Source organism: Lampetra fluviatilis, chromosome 2 (assembly GCF_964198595.1).
Source record: "Lampetra fluviatilis chromosome 2, kcLamFluv1.1, whole genome shotgun sequence".
Classification (NCBI taxonomy): Eukaryota; Metazoa; Chordata; class Hyperoartia; order Petromyzontiformes; family Petromyzontidae; genus Lampetra; species Lampetra fluviatilis.
The window spans coordinates 30,102,862-30,121,113 of NC_136276.1; the positions used below are offsets into that span (position 1 = coordinate 30,102,862).

General features: G+C 47.4%; 1 non-coding gene across 1 annotated transcript; it reads left to right on the forward strand.

Annotated features, from left to right (window-relative positions):
- The first annotated feature begins 2,009 nt into the window (after positions 1–2,009).
- TRNAI-AAU (transfer RNA isoleucine (anticodon AAU)) lies at positions 2,010–2,083 on the forward strand. Its single transcript has one exon. It is a non-coding gene; the product is annotated as a tRNA-Ile (tRNA).
- The last annotated feature ends 16,169 nt before the right edge of the window (positions 2,084–18,252 follow it).

Here is an 18,252-nt window from a genome sequence, read left to right on the forward strand (position 1 = left end):
GACTCATCATTATTATCATTATAATTGTGATTTAAGCTCACCAATAGAGAATTCTATTCGTTAATTCAAATGGGTGTAATGCCTTGCGCAATAGCTACTAATAGTTGTAGATGTGGAGCTTTCGTGACTGCAAGGATTCATACTCTTAGGTTTTTTCGGTAAAGTCACGTAGGTAAAAAATAAATAATAAAAATAATAATTCCTATTATATTATTTCCATTTTTTTTGTTTTTTACCTAAGTGACGTTACCGTAAAAACCTAAGAGTATGAAGCTACTAATAGGTCGTTTAAAACATAAAACACGTGATTTATCATATGGTATAAAGTGCGGTGTCCAACTCTGGACTCTCTATTTACGTGCTCTGAAAAAGGGTCTTTGCCCGAAACGTCACCGCCACGGTGTTAAGATGCGAGTAAAAAAAAAGTTTTTGACAGGGGGGCGGGGCAGATCCTCAAGTGCACGCCCACTTACCCGTGACGTCACCTCCTATCCAGCCATGCGCTCTCCACTGCTGGATGAAGCCAGGGCTGTCAACCCATACGGGTTACCCCGTATTCTTGTACAGGGGAATTGAGTACGCCGTACAGCCGTTTCAATACGCGCAACATTTTTGTTTGTCTATTTGTGTTGTGTTTCTCCCTTGTGGTGGGACTTTATAGGATGAAGGTTGGGATTTATAAGGGTCACGGGGTGACCAATAAGGTGTGAATTGGTCTGTAATAAGGTAGGGACACTGAATAGGGGTAGACAGGTATGCAACCTTAAATTTCAGTTTTTATTAGGTACAGTTTTTTATTAGGTATAGCCGTGTGAACCATTTGGCTGGCTCTTGAATCGGGTGCAACTGCAACAAACAACAAACAAAAACATGAACAAGAAAACATCTTAAACGTGAATGCGCAAACAGAAAAATCCAGGAAAAAACTGCAAAGTCTTCCAGAAAAAAAGCACCGTACACCAAAGCTGTGCAAAATCCGAGTGGGATACAAGTCAAACAACAACAATCACAAGGCAACTTAGATTAAAGCCATCATTTTAACTCCGTACTACAACAAACAAATATGGCCAAACCAAAAAACTTTTCGAAATCACCAAAATAAAGCCATGAAAGCAATGAAACAGTGATCAGTAACAGTGAAATGTTGGATGATATGCAACAAAATACGTTGTATTGTTTTAAACGCTCGTTAACATGAACTTACTGTCCGCTATTATCAAAATAATTGTACAGCATGGCCAGTTATATTTTATGACCCAATCACACGGCTCGAGACTGGAAAGTGCATAACAAGGTGCCATAGGCTTGTTGCGTGCCTACGTGGTAAAGTATGGTCAAATAACTCCCACCCACCCGCGTGGGCGTGGGGGGGGGCATTCATCCAGCGGTGGATTGACACGTGCGCGCACAGACAGTGAACACGTGGAAGTTGCCACGACCTCACTGTGATTGGTCAAGCCATTGGCAACGCCCCATTCAACCCGGACCTAACCAAAGGAGGGCAGTCTCATCATTAGCAGCAGCAGCAGCCAAGGTCAATCCACTGCTGGCTGATCCTGAAATGGCTGGAACGGCACAGGATTGGGTGGGTGGCCTACACTACGCCATGCCGCCTTTGTCTCCCTAGTGGCCATGTTTACACATCCCACCAGGTACTCATTTGAGGCTGAATCGACCTAGGGGAGGCCCAGGACCGGTTCAGATAATCGTCACTGGTGTTGGCCGTGAGCGGGAATCGAACTCGGGTAGGCCCGGGTTCGTAGCGTAGCGCGCTAACCACTATACCACCGCTCCCCTGCTGTGTAATTAAAAGTCAATCTATCTCCTCGGTTCACTCCTTTATTATTCTTTGACGATTCGGTCCATCATTCACTCGAGCTGTGAGTTATCCGAAACAAGCCCAATTTACTTAACAGTTTTAATGATGTAATTAACGTGTAAATGCTCTCATCCACGCGGTCCTGTCGACTCGTCCTTAAAGGTGTTTTAAGAAGAGCTGCCATGCAACTGGCCGGTTAGCTCAGTTGGTTAGAGCGTGGTGCTAATAACGCCAAGGTCGCGGGTTCGATCCCCGTACGGGCCACGATGTTTTTATTATATTTTATAGGCCATAAAGAGTGTTAAGCTGAGAGTCTGAAAAATTTCCAGGGGGTTACAACCTAAACGCACAATTTATTTTTGTACATATGAGTGCACTCTTCGAACCTCAATCGGACATTTGGTGGTAGAGTTTATTTAAAAAAAACATTGTGGTGAATGACAGCATCACCAATGGCCGGATTCATGTTCGTACAACTGCAGCCACTAGAGGGAGCAATCTTCAACTCAATCGGGCACAATTTAAGTTTGAGTTTTATTGAATCTAACCAGATCCGAACTCAGGAGAGTAGGATTGAGTCTCGTTTGCGAGAGTAACTCGGGGCATCAATCTGCCAGTTGCGGGTGATGCTTGCTGCTGTTTAATCCCAATTAAGTAATTTACGGTGTAATTTTAAAATTCAATCTAGATTTGAAGTTTTCGTAACTACAGGGAACCATACTCTTTGGTTCTTTCGGTAAAGTCACGTAGGTATAAAAAAAAATTAAATAAATTTAATCACGACGTTTCGGGCGCAATTTTAAAATTGGTCAAATTTCGTGACGGCTCATCGATTAGCTGTGGCTGAGAGTGGTTTCAGGCGATGAATGTGATGAGTTGTGGGGTTGGAGGGTCACGACAACCATATTTGAAATCAAATAAAAATCGCAGTTGCTGAGCACAGGGCCAGAACGCCAAAGCGACCAGCAACAAACATCACTATTCAAACTCTTAGGTTTTTTCGGTAAAGTCACGTAGGTAAAAAATAATAAAAATAAAATTAAAATAAAAGAAAATAAATAAATTACATCACGACGTTTCAGGTGGGACCGTCACCGTCACAAATTCTAGTCGTCAAAAGTCGGGATGATTTCTCACCCATATAAGCATTGGGGCGGTGCTTATCTCCTCTATACATCCCTGAACCAGTGGTGGAAATTACACATTCCTATGGCGGGAACGAGTCTCCCCATTGGACAACCGCTGCTGACTCCCCCCGCAAAGTGGTATATATTTGATCGATCTCAGCGGGGTGATGGGCTGTGTCAACTCCCAACCAGGATTTGAACTCGCAACCTTTTGATTGCGAGCCACCTGACCGGTTTGTCATAGTTAGGTTGTAGATACGAATCAACAAGTTTGTGGAATTGAGCAAGGTTATTTTTAGTGGAGCAGTGCAAGGGGAAGAGGTTATTATGTTAAACTTCGTTCACAACGTACACAGCCAACCGCGCTAATCAGATGTGCCTGATTTGAATCACACTGTGATTAAATTATTTTAGAATCACACTGTATAGCACAATCTGATTCTAATATTTTGCTTCACCAATATTTTAGAATTGGATGATGAGATTAAACCGTTTGGAAGAACTATTCTCCACGCGGGTGGAGGAATCAAAGAGTGAAATTCGCGGGAGGGAACAGTAGCCATGGTAGGAGCGATAGCAGAGCGATAGAATAACAAATCGGTGGTGTCTACAGATGACAGGACAGGGAGTACAGGCAAGCTGAGTGTGCAGCAGTAGACTTAAGTTAGCAACCTCCTCACTGACTTTGGGTTTTCTATGGAAACTCTGCAAGGCTTCCTCCTAAATATAGCAAAAGTAACGGCACAAAACAATTGGACAAACATTATAATATAATTAGAGGGCATGAGACTCGGGCTTTTGTTTTAAATCAAAGGGCATTTATTTAAATTTCGATTTGATACAGCAAATCTGTCTGTGACGGTCCCACCTGATGACGGAGATTTGTGTTGCCTGCGAAACGTCGTGATTTTTTATTTTTTTTATTTTTTATAAATTTTAATTTCATTTTTTACCTACGTGACTTTACCGAAAAAACTAAGAGTATGAATCCTTGCAGTCACGAAAGCTTCAAATCTAGAATTCGATTTAAAGCTTTCGTGACAGCATGGATTCATATTATTGGTTCTTTCGGTAAAGTAACGTAGAAGGGAAATAATAAAATAATACAAATAAAACATAATGAGATAAAGAATAAGATAAAAGGCATTTATTTATTTACGTGCATTGTAGTGTCGGTGGGACTTTTACGCGACTGCGTTTCTCGCTAAATAAAGAACGTGTAAATAAAACATCGCTATGAATCGTGAGTTGTGGTCGCTGCTACGTTGGCAGTGAACACTCCGCCTCATTCATTTACACAGGGTGTCTCTCTGTTATGCCACTCTCGGCTCATGTACCAACATCGCTGACGGTTTTTGTGAAAACACAGGGAGCCGTTAATCCGCGACGATTAGAGGGCTGCGCACGTGCGTGTAAGCAACACCACTAATCGTCGCAGTAATCTTGCGACATTAAATAAACGCGTGCCATGCGAGTGTGTGATCTGTCTGTGTGGGTCAGCGCGCTGCGAACGCGGTGACCCGAGTTCGTTTGCCGCTCACGGCCAACACCACCAGTGACGATTATCTGAACCGGTGCTGGGCCTCCCCTAGGTCGACTCAGCCTCAAATGAGTATCTGGTGCGGTGTCTGAACATCGCCACTGGGGGGACAGAGGCGGCCGGGTGTGGTGTTGGCCACCCACCATCCTGTAGACCGGACCGGCCTTGATAGGTGCTCGCAAACAGTACTTGTCCCAAAAGTCTGTTAAAGCTATACGGGGGATTTTTGCCTTTATCTGTGTGTGTGGGGCACACTGAACTCCGCACCCGGGCGGTTCCAGTTCAAATTTCCGCTCACGGCCAATAACAGTGGTGATTATCTGAACCTCCCTCGGTCGACTCAGCCTTAAATGAGTACCTGTTGCGGTGTTCAAACATCAGTATTGGTTGAGATGAAGGCGGCATGGGCGTGATTGCGGCAACACACCGACCCCGCCTTGTTGCGCCCTTCTGGCTTTAATAGGTGCTCGATAATACACGAGGGATCCTTGTCTTTCTCTGTCTGTGCGTGTAATAAGGGTTGCTTGATTTTTCACAGTTCCTGCGGAGTACTGCGGTTGCAAGCCTCACGTGTCGCAGTTGTATGAAAGGAATGTTGTTTTAAACGGAACAAAACCCTGGCTTTGTACGTGGTGTACATAACAGTCTTTATATGTGCGTTGGCTATGCAAGAATGTGTAACTTGCATTTTCAAACTGGAGCGAATTCACATTACCGCACACTCTTTCACATATGAACTGAACACTTTAGGATATATAATAGGCGACGTTTCTGGTAATGGTCCTTCTTCATAGCACCTCTTTCAAATAACGTGGGACAACAAAAAACTGACGCGCTTGTGAAGGATTGCGAAGAGGTGATTCATGCTTGGAATTACGTAGAGAGAAAAATAACTTGCGCACAGTCGAAGGCTCGCTGGCTGGTCTGACAGGAGGTCACAGGGCAGACCCAGGTGCCACGGGTTGACTTACCCAGACAGATGCTCCATACTGCGCCAAATTACTGCGTTTTATTCACCCGGCGCTCCGCTCGTTGTTGTGAGCGCGGCTTCTCTGCCCTCCGTTGTTGCTGGAGGGCGACTGCCTCCAATAACATGAACGTACACAAAGACAAAGATCCCCCGTATATCCTTAACAGACTCTTGGGGCAAGTCCTGTTAGCGAACACCTATGAAGGCCGGCACGGCATACGAGGGGATGGGTAGCCAGCACCACGCCCGGCCACATTTGTCTCCTGAGTGATGATGTCTAAATACAGCACCAGGTGCTCATTTGAGGCTGAGTAGACATAGGGGAGGCCCAGGATCGATTAAAATCTTCGTCACTGGTGTTGGCCGTGAGCTGGAATTGAACTCGGGTTGCCGGGTTCGCAGCGCAGCGTGCTAACAGCTACACCACCGCTCCGCACAATAACAAGAACGTACATACACACCAGCACATAAAATACACGTACGTACGTACACACACGTGGATGTTGGGAGGAACGCCTGCCAAAGAGGGCGCATTGTGCAGTGCGTCTCGCCGGCACACAGGCGCCTCTCATGAAACGAGAGGTTTGTTTGAAAAGTAAATACTGCGGTGATTTTTTTCTTCCACCAAAGCTCTACCAACCACCAAACACCACGCAAAATAACAATTTAAATTAAGCGTTTAAATAACGATACACACAGCACGGGCGGGAGGAGGCACCAGAGCTCCTCCACTGACCACCACGCCCTGCGCATTCATGCACGTACAAAGACAAAGACCCCTCGTATAGCCTTCATAGACTGTTGGGGCAAGTGCTGTTAGCGAGTAACACACCCGTGAAGGCGGGAACGATACAGGAGGGGGTGGGTGGTCAGCACCACGCCCGGCTGCCTTTGTCTCCCTCGTGGCGATGTTTACACACCGCACCAGATACTAATTTGAGGCTGAGTCGACTTAGGGGAGGCCCATGACCGGTTCAAATACTCGTTACTGGTGATGGCCGTAGCGTAACGCGCGAATCTCTACACAACGGGGAGTGCTACTGTAGTGCTTAGCGCGTTGGCCAGCATCAGTGAAGAATATCTAAACCTGCCCTAGAACTTCTCTATGTCGATTTAGCATTAATGTAGTTTATGAATAAAATTACCGCACCGGATTATACTCTCAACCTATGCTTTAAAATATAAGTGAACAACCATAAAGGATCATGGGACCTCCTTTGCCAGTACCAAAATATACTAATAGGGTTTTTCCCCTTTTTTCTGGTGTTCGACCAGATGACGCCAAAAGGCGCCTTTTGGCGTCATCTGGTCGAACACCATATGAGACTAGGCTCTAAAGAAAGCTGTCTCTGGTGTGGACCAATCAGTTTCAAAGACAATGCATAAATTATCAGAGTATTGTTTTTCGTTTGCATTTGACTGCAAGTATTGTGGTTAATGTAAGCATGATTCCTTGCAAAAGGTGTCAGTTTTGTTGCCAGAAAAAAGGGGAAAAACCCTATTAATAACCATAAAGGAGGCATTATTCAAACACACTTATAAAAACACACATATTACAAGGAGGCTCACTTGTTATACAGACTTACTCAGCTTGTCAAACTAAAGCGCTTGGCCAAGACTCTCCCGGCCGACCCTCCCACGACCGGGCAGGCACCCACACGCGCGCATAGCAATTAGTAGCTCCTTTATTTAAGGATGTGAGGGTCTCATTGAGAGCCAGCGAGGTCTCTTGCAAAATATCCCAGGCGTGGTCGTCCACGCCCATGCCAGCATGCAGGTTCACACTGTGACGTGTAGCTCAGCGTGATACTCGCTCGACTCATGTTGGGCTGCGACGTGGCCAAGAGATGGCAGTACATCAAGTGGGTTGCTGATGATTCGTCTCTGTGGTGTAGTATTTCTGTTGAGTGTTGACCCCTTGTATGTGGGCGGGGGGGGGGGTTATACCCCAGGCGTTCTCCTGCTTTCACCCACACGCAAAGCATTACATGAAAATGTAACTGGCCAAACATCCCAAAGCAGAATTCTCATGAAATAGGTTATTCGGACTCAGTGGGGCCTTTCTGGATAAATGGAATCCATTATTATTCTCCGACTCGCCAAAATACAAACTCACATACCTTGTCACGCTGATTCATTTATTCCTCTAACAAATTTCGTGAAGAACAGCCGACATTCGCCACTAAGTGACAGTGACGTCACCACAGCGCTTGTGCCAGGCTAGGTGAACTTCGAGGACACGTGCAGTAGCCTGAAGCTGATGGTAAGGCCTCACCTCTTAGTCGCAAGCTCCAGGTTCAGCAGCAAAGTATCCAACTCCTCAGAGTAAGCAACAATGTAGAGGTCAATCCGTGTACATAATATGGTTGAGCAGTACGGAGCCATCCCTTGACCGCAGATGAAAAGTACACTGGTAGAGCCATGGAACGGTTCTCACACTCCGTGGTCAAAAAAGTAAAATAAATATCAGAGCCACGTGAAGTCCCTGTGGCATCTCAAGGTGTACAGGTAATGGCCCCGACTCCTGACCACGCAGATTTACCTGGGCTTGCCCACCATCGTGAAAGTCATTAATAACCGCAGGGTCCCCGAAAACAAAAAGAGAGAACTAACAGTCTTGGCCTCTTGATTGTAATGTAAGTCTCTACCAGGCCAATAACGCCACAGAGGCACACATCCTGTCCTGTTCAGATTCCCTACAGCACCTTTGCTGCAACCAATTATAGAGTGCCCGTGCAGAACTGCCCTGGCCTGAAAGTCCACTGGAACCCTGCAAACATCTTGCCCACCGTGCCTGGTGGAACAATGACGTAATTAAACTCGCCCAAGACCTTTTCCGGCACGCCAAGGAAGGATACGCGCTTGTCGCTGTTGCTATCAGTGCAGTCCACGACCTTTTAAAGGGGGGGGGGGTGCACAAGGGAATGATTGCAATCCTGCGGAACACGTTCTGGTGGTAACAGCAGTTGAACTAAATCAGAATATTGATTTATACTGGAGGAATCCGATTAGCTATAAAGCTCTTTTTCACAGGTGTCTAGTAGGCGCAGGTCAGAACGTTCAAACAACAAACAATACAGAAAAAGCACGATATGAGTACAAAGTATAGGAAAGGTAAACAAATGTACAGAAAGCTGCCTGGACATAATCACAACCCTCCCTCAACAGTTCGCTGGTGAGATTATCCGTGCAGGGCACTTGACAGGATCGCAAAGGCTTCATCCAGGTCGCTCTTCCCACCACCTTAGCGAATTGGCAACATCGCCTCTCCCACTCACAGTGGGTGGCCGCCCGCTTCCTCCACACGTTTGAGGCTCAGCAATCATCGCAGGGTCAGCCTTCACTGAAAGCATTTCGGAGCATACTCTTTGGTTCTTTCGGTAAAGTCACGTAGGTATAAAATGAAAAAAATCACGACGTTTCGGGCGCAACACAAGCGTCCATCATCAGGTGGGAAAGCATGGTCTGCTGCTGAGGCAGCAGACCATTGCTTGGTCTGCTGGTGAGGCAGCAGACCATTGCTTTCCCACCTGATGATGGACGCTTGTGTTGCGCCCGAAACGTCGTGATTTATTTTATTTTCTACCTACGTGACTTTACCGAAAGAACCAAAGAGTATGGATCCCCTGCAGTCACGAAAGCTTCAAATCAAGATTATTTCGGAGCATAAACGTTTAGCAATAAAATAAAAATCCGCAGAAACAATCCTCGTGTCAGAGATCAGACTGCCGTGCTTCCCCTGAAGCTTGGGAATAGGTGTGGCGTTGCAGGTTTATATTTAGTTAATATATTTGATTATTGAGAGTGATTCGTGATCGCGGGCCAATGTGCCACTTTCTATTTCCAAGGCAACCCACGATCACCACTTAAACATTACAGTGCCTGCACGGCTCTCGGAACCTCTCAGGGAAAGCTGCAGCAAGCCTCCTCATTCTTCGGAATGAGAATTAAGAATTCTTAAGAACGTGCCCATTGATTTCCTTCCCCCCCTGCGCTAGCGGGAACACTCTGTGTTTAAGCCAAACTTAATGGGACGGTCTGAATCAGATTCCCAGCGCCGACGTGGTAGCTGCAGGAGCCACAGTACTGAAACCTCACCCATTTCTGCTCGGCATCAGGAGAGGAGGTGAAGCAAACCTTAGCTGCCAGCGATGAACACATTTTTGCTTACCGTTTGCAGCAGCTGAGACCAGGCTATCACGGGTTCGAATCGGGTCACTCCGAGGTGAATGCCCATTATCACAGTGGCAGGATACAGAGTCAAGCAGCGTGTGGCATCGTTGGTGCTTTGCTGGGCCCAAGCAAGAACAGAGACACAGATTCCCTGTATAGCCTTAACAGACTGTTGGGGCAAGTGCTGTTAGCGAGGACCTATCCGAGCGAGTACGTAACCTCTGCACTACCGCTCGCTACACGTGCACACGCAAACGAACAAAGACGAAGATCCCCCGTATAGTCTTAACAGGCTGTAAGAGAAAATGCTTTTGGCGAGCACCTTTGAAGGCAGGAGCGGCACACGAGGGGGTGGGTGGTCAGCACCACGCCAGGCTGCTTTCGTCTCCCCAGTGGCGATGTTGACACGCCGCACCAGGTACAGTACTCATTTGAGGCTGAGTAGACCTATGTGAGGCCCAGAACCGGTGCAGATAATCGAACTCGGGTAGTGCGGCGCGCTAACAACTACACTACCGCTCACCAAGAAAGAACACGCGTGCACGCAGAACAGAGACAAAGATTCCCCGTATAGCCTTAACAGACTGTTGGGACAAGTGCTGTTCGCGAGCACCTATCCGATCGAGTACGTAACCTCTGCACTACCGCTTGCTGCACGTGGACATGAACAACACACCCACACAAGGCGCTCCCCTCTCCGTCCAGGCCGGTTGTTTTGTTTAATAAGGAATGGAATTTGAACATTTACGGGCACGTGTGTGTATGTGCCCACGTATGTATGTGTGTGTGTATGTATTTGTGTGCGTGTGTGGGGAGCGGTAGTGTAGCGGTTCGCGCGCTGCGCTATGAACCCGGCGGTCCAAGTTCGATTCCCGCTCACGGCCAACGCCAGCGACGATTATTTGAACCGGTTCTGGGCCTCCCCTAGGTCGACTCAGCCTCAAGTGAGTACCTGGTGCTGTGTGTAAACATCGCTACTAGGGAGACAAAGGCGGACCGGGCGTGGTGCTGGCCACTCACCCCCTCGTGAACCGTTCCGGCCTTCATAGGTGCTCGCTAACAACACGGGGGATCTTTGTATTTGTTTGACTATATACATTAATAAAAAGTGTGAACCCGTGTGTGTGCGCTAACGGGTGCACTATCGCTCCCCACACGACCATCATGAAACTAAAGCTATTATTTCAAACTACAATTTGTTTTATGAGCTGTATAGCTCTGTTTTATAAATGATAGCTCAATGAAGTGGCTGATCACGCGGATATTTATAGCAGCCAAACGCTCGAAACGCGTGTTTATACACGTGGAGAAAAAACGGAGGGACTCGGGTAATAATCTACACAGAGAGAACATGCAAACTCCAAATATACAGCCGTCAGGGTCGGGATCGAACCCACACCCTCCTGTATGCAAGGCGAGGGAGTTAACATCTCACCACCCCATGACTATCAATATTCCTCGCTTAACTTGACCACCATCATCATCGTCTACGTCAGCAGCCCTACACTATTCATCCTGAATTCATCACCACCACTAGATATTCCTCTGTCACCAACAGCATCATCATCATTATCGCCATCCGTCCCGCCCTAGCAGAACAGTCTGGTTAGCCTTGACCCCGATGTCTCTGCAGCTGCGCTTATTTTATTATCCTTTCCGCTGTTTAAAATAAAACGTGTGTGTGTGTATGCGCGCACGGGCGTGTATCGGTGTCTGTGTGCACCGTGTGTGTGTGCTATATATACGGCGTGTGTATGTATAATCTGTGTTTATATGTGTGTATGTATATGGGGGAGCGGTGGTGTAATGGTTAGTGCGCTGAGCTACGAACCCGGCGACCAGTGACGATTATCTGAAGCGGTCCTCGGCCTCCCCTAGATCGACTCAGTCTCAAATGATTATCCCACTAGGGAGACAAAGGCGGCCGGGTGTGGTGCTGGCCACTCACCAACTCGCACTGACCAGCGTGGTGAAGTATGGTCAAACAACCCCCGTGACCAACGCGGCTTGAGGATGGCCTCATCTAGCAGTGGATTGACAAAGTTCCGTAAGAAAATAGGAGAATGTAAAATTCTGGGGAATTTTGAAAATCATATTATTATTGATATTATTGCAATTGTTAATAAGGAGTGATCCATTTACAGCTATCCCATTGATTTTTCATGACCGTCTTACTTTCTTCTCAACAGGTGAGTTAGGGGCCGTCCATAAATGACGTCACGCACCTCGGGGGGGGGGGGGGGGGCAGACATTTGTGACGATGAGTGACGACGGGGGGGGGGGGGGGGTTGAGAAATGTGACGTCACATCAAAATGAGCAACTTTAAATAAATATAGACAACACGTTCTACTTAATTAAATCGACTTTTTAATAAATATTTTCTTTTACAACATCAGAGCGCAGCGCCACATTAAATACGCACTACAATGACAATAGTTTAAAACGAATTTAAGCATATTTTATTTGGGGGGGGCAGAGCTTTGTGACGTCATATTTGAGGGGGGGGGTCTGACTTTTTGTGACGCCGTGTGACAAAGGGGGGGGGGGGCAAAATCGTCCAAAATCGCGTGACGTCATTTATGGACGGCCCCTTAGTACAATACTGTGAAAGCGATGGCTCCGTATCCTATAGAGAAGACAGATAGAATAATCCATAAGTCACATTGCCATTGGTGGGAGACACGTGTACAAAGAGGCCTTGGAATAACGTGCAGTTTTCGCTAGAATTTTTCACAATTATTTTCGTGGGGTATCTATAAACGGATCACCGTGCATATTCCTTATTTGTCCTCTTTGAACAAATTCGTGAAGTGCCTCGGGTAATAAAGCACGCATCGTAAGCAGAACTCTGGTCTGCCTCTCAACGTAAAAAATAAATACGTAAATGTTTGAGACCATCAGCATCTTGGCTTCCCAGACCGATGTAATTCAGCAGCTCTTGTTTACTTAAGCAAGCGAACGCTGGTTGCCACAATTTCGATGGAGTGCTCGTGCCAATAACAGCTGGTAACTTGACAGCATTTGTTTAACGAGCCTGACACTGCTGATGAGACCCGTAAGGTCGAAACCGGTCCAGAGTTTGCCTGCTTAAACAAATGCTGCTTGATAATATCCGTTCGATAAGCCAATAGGCTGATGGAATAACACTTAACACGGAGACTCAGAACGTGTTTTTGCTTGCATGTATTTTACCCAAAATGTTCCACGGATTAATCTTGATTTTAAGCTTTCGTGACTGCAGGAATCCATACCCTTTGGTTCTTTCTGTAAAGTCACGTCGGTAGAAAAATAACAAAAATACAAATATATCACGACGTTTCGAACGCAACACAAGCGGTCGTCTTCAGGCGTAAAATAAATATATATAACCTCTTGTTGTAACAGCTCTCTCGCTGGTTCAGCAGTTCCACTGCTGGATTTTGTTTTCGGCCTGAGGACAACCGCTCGTGTTGCGATCGAAACGGCGTGATTTATTATTTATTACTTTTGGTTATTTTTCTACCCACGTGACTTTACCGAAAGAACCAACGAGTTTGGGTTCCACGGATTGTGGAATCGCAAGATCGTGGGAGGTGGCGACTGCGGCGGTTTGGGTGAGACCTTCATCCAGCAGTGCATTGATAATGGATGATGATGATGATGATAATCATGATGGTAATAACGATAATTATTTGTACTCTTTGGTTATTTCGGTAATGTCACCTAGGTGAAAAAATGTTTTATTGATTTTTTTTTACCTACGTGACTTTACCGAAAGAACCAAAGAGTATGGATTCTTGCAGTCACGAAAACTTCAAATCTAGAATAATTATTTGTATTTCAGATTTGTTTTTAGATGGCGCTCTCCTATTCGCGTGCCTGTCTCAGAGCGCGTTTGCATCTCGCCTCAACACATTTGAATGGGCACCCCCCAGTCAGTGGCAGCTGTCCCTGTGTGGCACCAAGTCTGCCGGAGGAGGGCGGTGATTGCTGCCGTGTGTAATCCCGACTGACTCACAATGTTCCGCGGAAAATGCATCGCACGTTTGTAGAATTAGCATTTCATTCATTCGGGTCGTTATCAAGTTTGTAACCCCGCGCAAATGTCACATGCAGATGCGTGGCAGAATGATGCGACGAGAAAGAGAGACAGTGTGAAAAAATGTACTGGCAAAAAGATCCCCATTTTTAGAAAGAGAGACGTCTTCAGATTCTGACAGAAGTGACGACACAGAACTCCTGGCGACTGAAGCTGCGACAGAGGCCACGTTCGCCGTGTCTGGTTCGAGAGACTCGGAGGAGGAGGCCCCTTGAGGCAGATCGGAGGTTGCGGGATGGAATGTTTGATGATCCCACGGAAGCTACATCGGCCGTTTGACCCTGAAGACTGTGTGTGTGTGTGTGCTTTGTAACACGGGACAGCGACGTTGTATTGTGAGATATTCTATTTCAATAAGGCACGTCGCCTGAAGTCCAGAAGGAGGTTAAATACGGCTTGGATTGCTGCTGCAGCAGCAGCTGGACCCTGGACTGGACCTCCTTTGAGACGTTTTTCACGATCTCTTCAGAGGTTTCACTGTGTGCCTTGAAAGAGCTCAGCTATTCGCCCGAGGCCATTGTCACAGGGCCAAGCAAGAAGTCTGTAGCACTGACTCAATTAAGATCAGCAACGGTCATGCGAACACCTGGGGGAGTTCAGCTGGTGTTGATAGAAATCTGCGGAAGCCTGCTGACCCCCTGGGGTGCTACTTCATATACTCACAACGAGACAAAGACAAAGATCCCCCGTATAGCCTTCATAGATTTGTTTTTGGCATACACACACTCGCTGACATAGTCTATACAAACATATACACGTGCACGTGTACACATATACATACCCCCCCCCCACCGTACAGCCGACATAGGCTCTTTGGGTGTTGTTAGCGAGCACCTACATACACAGACAAATAAATCCCCCATATAGCCTATAACAGACTGCTTGGGGCAAGTGCTTTTAGAAGAGCACATATGAAGGCCGGCACGGCACACGAGCGGGTGGGTGGCCAGAACCACGCCCGGCCGCCTTTGTCTCCCCAGTGGCGATGTTTACACACCGCATCAAGTACTCATTTGAGACTGAGTCGACCTATATAATACAAAGACAAAGCTCCCCCTTATAGCCTTAACAGACTGTAGGGGCAAGTGCTGTTAGCGAGCACCTATAAAGGCCGGCACGGCACACGAGGGGGTGGGTGGCCGATACCATGCCCGCTCGCCTTTGTCTCCCTAGTGGCGATGTTTACACATCGCACCAGGTACTCATTTGAGGCGGATTCGACCTAGGGGAGGCCCAGTACCGGTTCAGATAATCTTCACCGGTGTTTGCCGTGAGCAGGAATCGAACCCGGGTCGCTAGGTTCGTAGCGCAGCGCGCTAACCGCTACACCACCGCTCCCCACAATATACATACATACACATGCTTACACACACGTACATATATAGCCCGTTTAGACATACACACACGTACAGACACAAATAAATAAATAAACGCCTACATAGACTGTTGGGGCATACACACGTACAGGTAAAGTGTTCATTATAATTTCCCGAGCAAGTATTTTTCATAGGGCAACCGCTGTTGACTTGCCCACAAAGTTGTCCTTTGTTTTCATCTACCCTGGAGAAGTATGGTCAAACAACAACAACAACCCCTGTTACCGACCCAGTGTGGGGAGGCACTCCTCCAGCAGTGGATTGGCAAAGGCTTAGAATTTGTCTATTTAGTTGATTACAAAAACATCCTTGGTAGCCAGCACACAGAACGCATCCTAGAGAGGGATGACGGCCACGGGGGAGATGGAGCCATGAAATAGGTTGGGGTGCTCCATTAATGCACTGCAGAATCATTTGATGTGGCCTCGGCGTGGGCAGGCCTTCATCCAGCAGTGGATTGACCATGGTTGTTGATGATGACGACGCTAATGATGAAGATTTTCGATGCTGAGGTCACATACAAGTTGTATCCGCTGGTGATTAAGGCCGGGGTTGAAGTTTTATGGTTTTGTTGGAGCGGAGAGGTTGGCGTGGTTGGTGCTGCCGGTGGTGGTGGCCAGCTGTGATGAAGGCTGTGAGCGAGTGGTCTGTGTTAGAGTAAGCGCCTTTGATGTGAGATAAGCTCGTTTTAAGTCAAAGAGAACACGTGTGCATTTGCAAACTCACACAACGCACAAAGAACCCCCGTATAGCCTACGCTGGCTCTCGGTGCAAGGTGCTGGAAGCGAGCGTGGCGCACAAAGGGAAAGTTTAGCCAGCACCACGTCTGGCGGCCTTTGTCTCTTTGCCATCGCTCGCGTTATATCACTGTGCCAGGTACGCATTTGAGGATGAATTGACCTAAAAAGAAGCCAAGGACATGGTGAGATGCCACTCGCCAATGATGCCAACCGCGAGCAGACCGCGAATCAAAGGTTGCCTGGTTCGTTACCAATGCACTAATCATCGTGGCACTGCTCCCCAAACACACGCGGACACTTACATATATGTCCCCCATATAGACATTAACAAACTGTTGGGGCAAGTGCTGTTAGCGAGCACCTATGAAATGCAAATGAGGGCGTGAGTGGCCACCACTACGCCCGACCGCCTTTGCTAATGTTTTACACACCGTACCAGCTTCTCATTTAAGATCCAGTACCGATGTAAATCTTCGCCACTGTTACTGATCGTGAGCGCGAACCGATTTCAGGTCGCCGGGCTCGTAGCGGAGTGCGCTAACCACTGCACTACCGCTAACCACTGCACTACCGTTGACCACTGCACTACCATGGCACTACTGTTGGGGCAAGTGGGATTAGCGAGCACCTATGAAGGCCGGCACGGCACACGAGGTGGTGGGCGGCCAGCACCACGCCCGACCGCTTTTATGTCCCCCAGTGGCGATATTTTTACGCACTGCACCAGGTACTAATTTGAGGCCGAGTCGACCTAGGGGAGGTCCAGTATGAGTTCAGATAATCCTCACTGATGTTGGCCGTGAGCGGGAATCGAGCTCGGGTCGCAAAGTTGGTAGCGCAGCGCGCTAACCGCTGCACCACCGCTCCCCCCTGAACCACACACGCACATCTTCCTAGGTTTTTTCGGTAAAGTCACGTAGGTAAAACATCAAAATGAATGAAAATAAAATAAAATAAAAAATCACGACGTTTTGGAGGCAACACAAGTCTCCGTCATCAGGTGGGACCGTCACAGCCAGATTAGCTGCATCAAGTGAGGCAATGGTTCAAGATGTAATCCCTTAAAAGCGAGTTGAGGGGGGGAGGAGAGGGAGGGGGGAGCTCATCAGACTATGGTAGCCAATGAATGGAACGTATCGGGAAGGAGGGGGGGCGAGGCCAAAAGGGTGGGCGACGGCGTGCAAGCGATTGTGCGCAAGCGGCTAATTACTGCACACGCCAACACAATGGAGCGATTATGCGCAAGCGGCCAACTGCCGCACACGCCAACACAATGGGCAGAGAGGGGGAGGGAAGCTCTAATACACATGATAGACAAAAGAACGAAAATGCCCATGTTAATACCAATGCTGGCTGAACAATGAAGAGAGTACTGTTAAAAAATAACTGGGGATGTTAACACTCGGTAAAGTAAAGTAAAATAGTGCCTGTCAGATAAGATGGTCCAAAAAATTGTAATTAAGTCTTTTTTGCGTGGTTGATAACATCTTTCCAATGATTACTAAGTTTGTACCCATCATCACGGTTGAAATTATGTCTGTGTTTGTATATTTGTATGGCTTCGTGTACAAACCTTTGATGGTAGCCGGGAGGTTTGCAGAGAACCTTGGTCTCGGAAAAGACAATATCCTGAGAGCCCACCGAGTTGTAGCAATGATCGGCAACGGCAGAAGAATCAGTTCTGCCGTGTTTCAGATCTGACTTGTGCTCGCGGACACGATCAGAAACATGACGTTTCGTTTCTCCAATGTAGCAATCACCACAAATGCAACTCAATTTGTAGACTCCAGGATACTGTAAGTCAGGAACGACATCCTTCACAGATGGAATCAGATCACGGATTATATGCACTGTACTGAATCGGACTTGGATCTTATGTTTGTTTAGAATTTTGGAGATCTTTTTGGTCACGCCAGCTATGTATGGTAACGTGATGGTTTTGGTCGGAGTTTCATGTGGCTGTTTCTGTGTGGTGGGAGAGACAGCTTGGCTGATAGTACAGGCACGCAAAGACGAAGTGCCGTTCAAAGGCAACCTCTGCATCAGGTACGTGCACACGATTGGGAAAACGTAACACTTCGAGTTATGGTGACAGCTCTGTACAGTCTGGCGAGTAGAGAATTCCCAGATTCCACGTGAAATATAACCCTCCCGGTCAGAGTGCGCGCGGACTCAGCGTAAACAACACGGCGAGGAATGAGAGAGAGAGCCGTGATTGCAGCTCGCCACGCCGGGGGGATGAGGCGCGTGGGAGGCGAGCGCGAGGTGAGTGACGCGCAGAGCGGGGGGCGGTAGTGTAGCGGTCAGCGCGCTGCACTACGACCACGGCGACCCCAAGTTCGATTCGCGCTCACGGTCAACACCAGTGACGATTATCTGAACTGATACTGGGCCTCCCATAGGTCGACTCAGCTTCAAACGAGTAGCT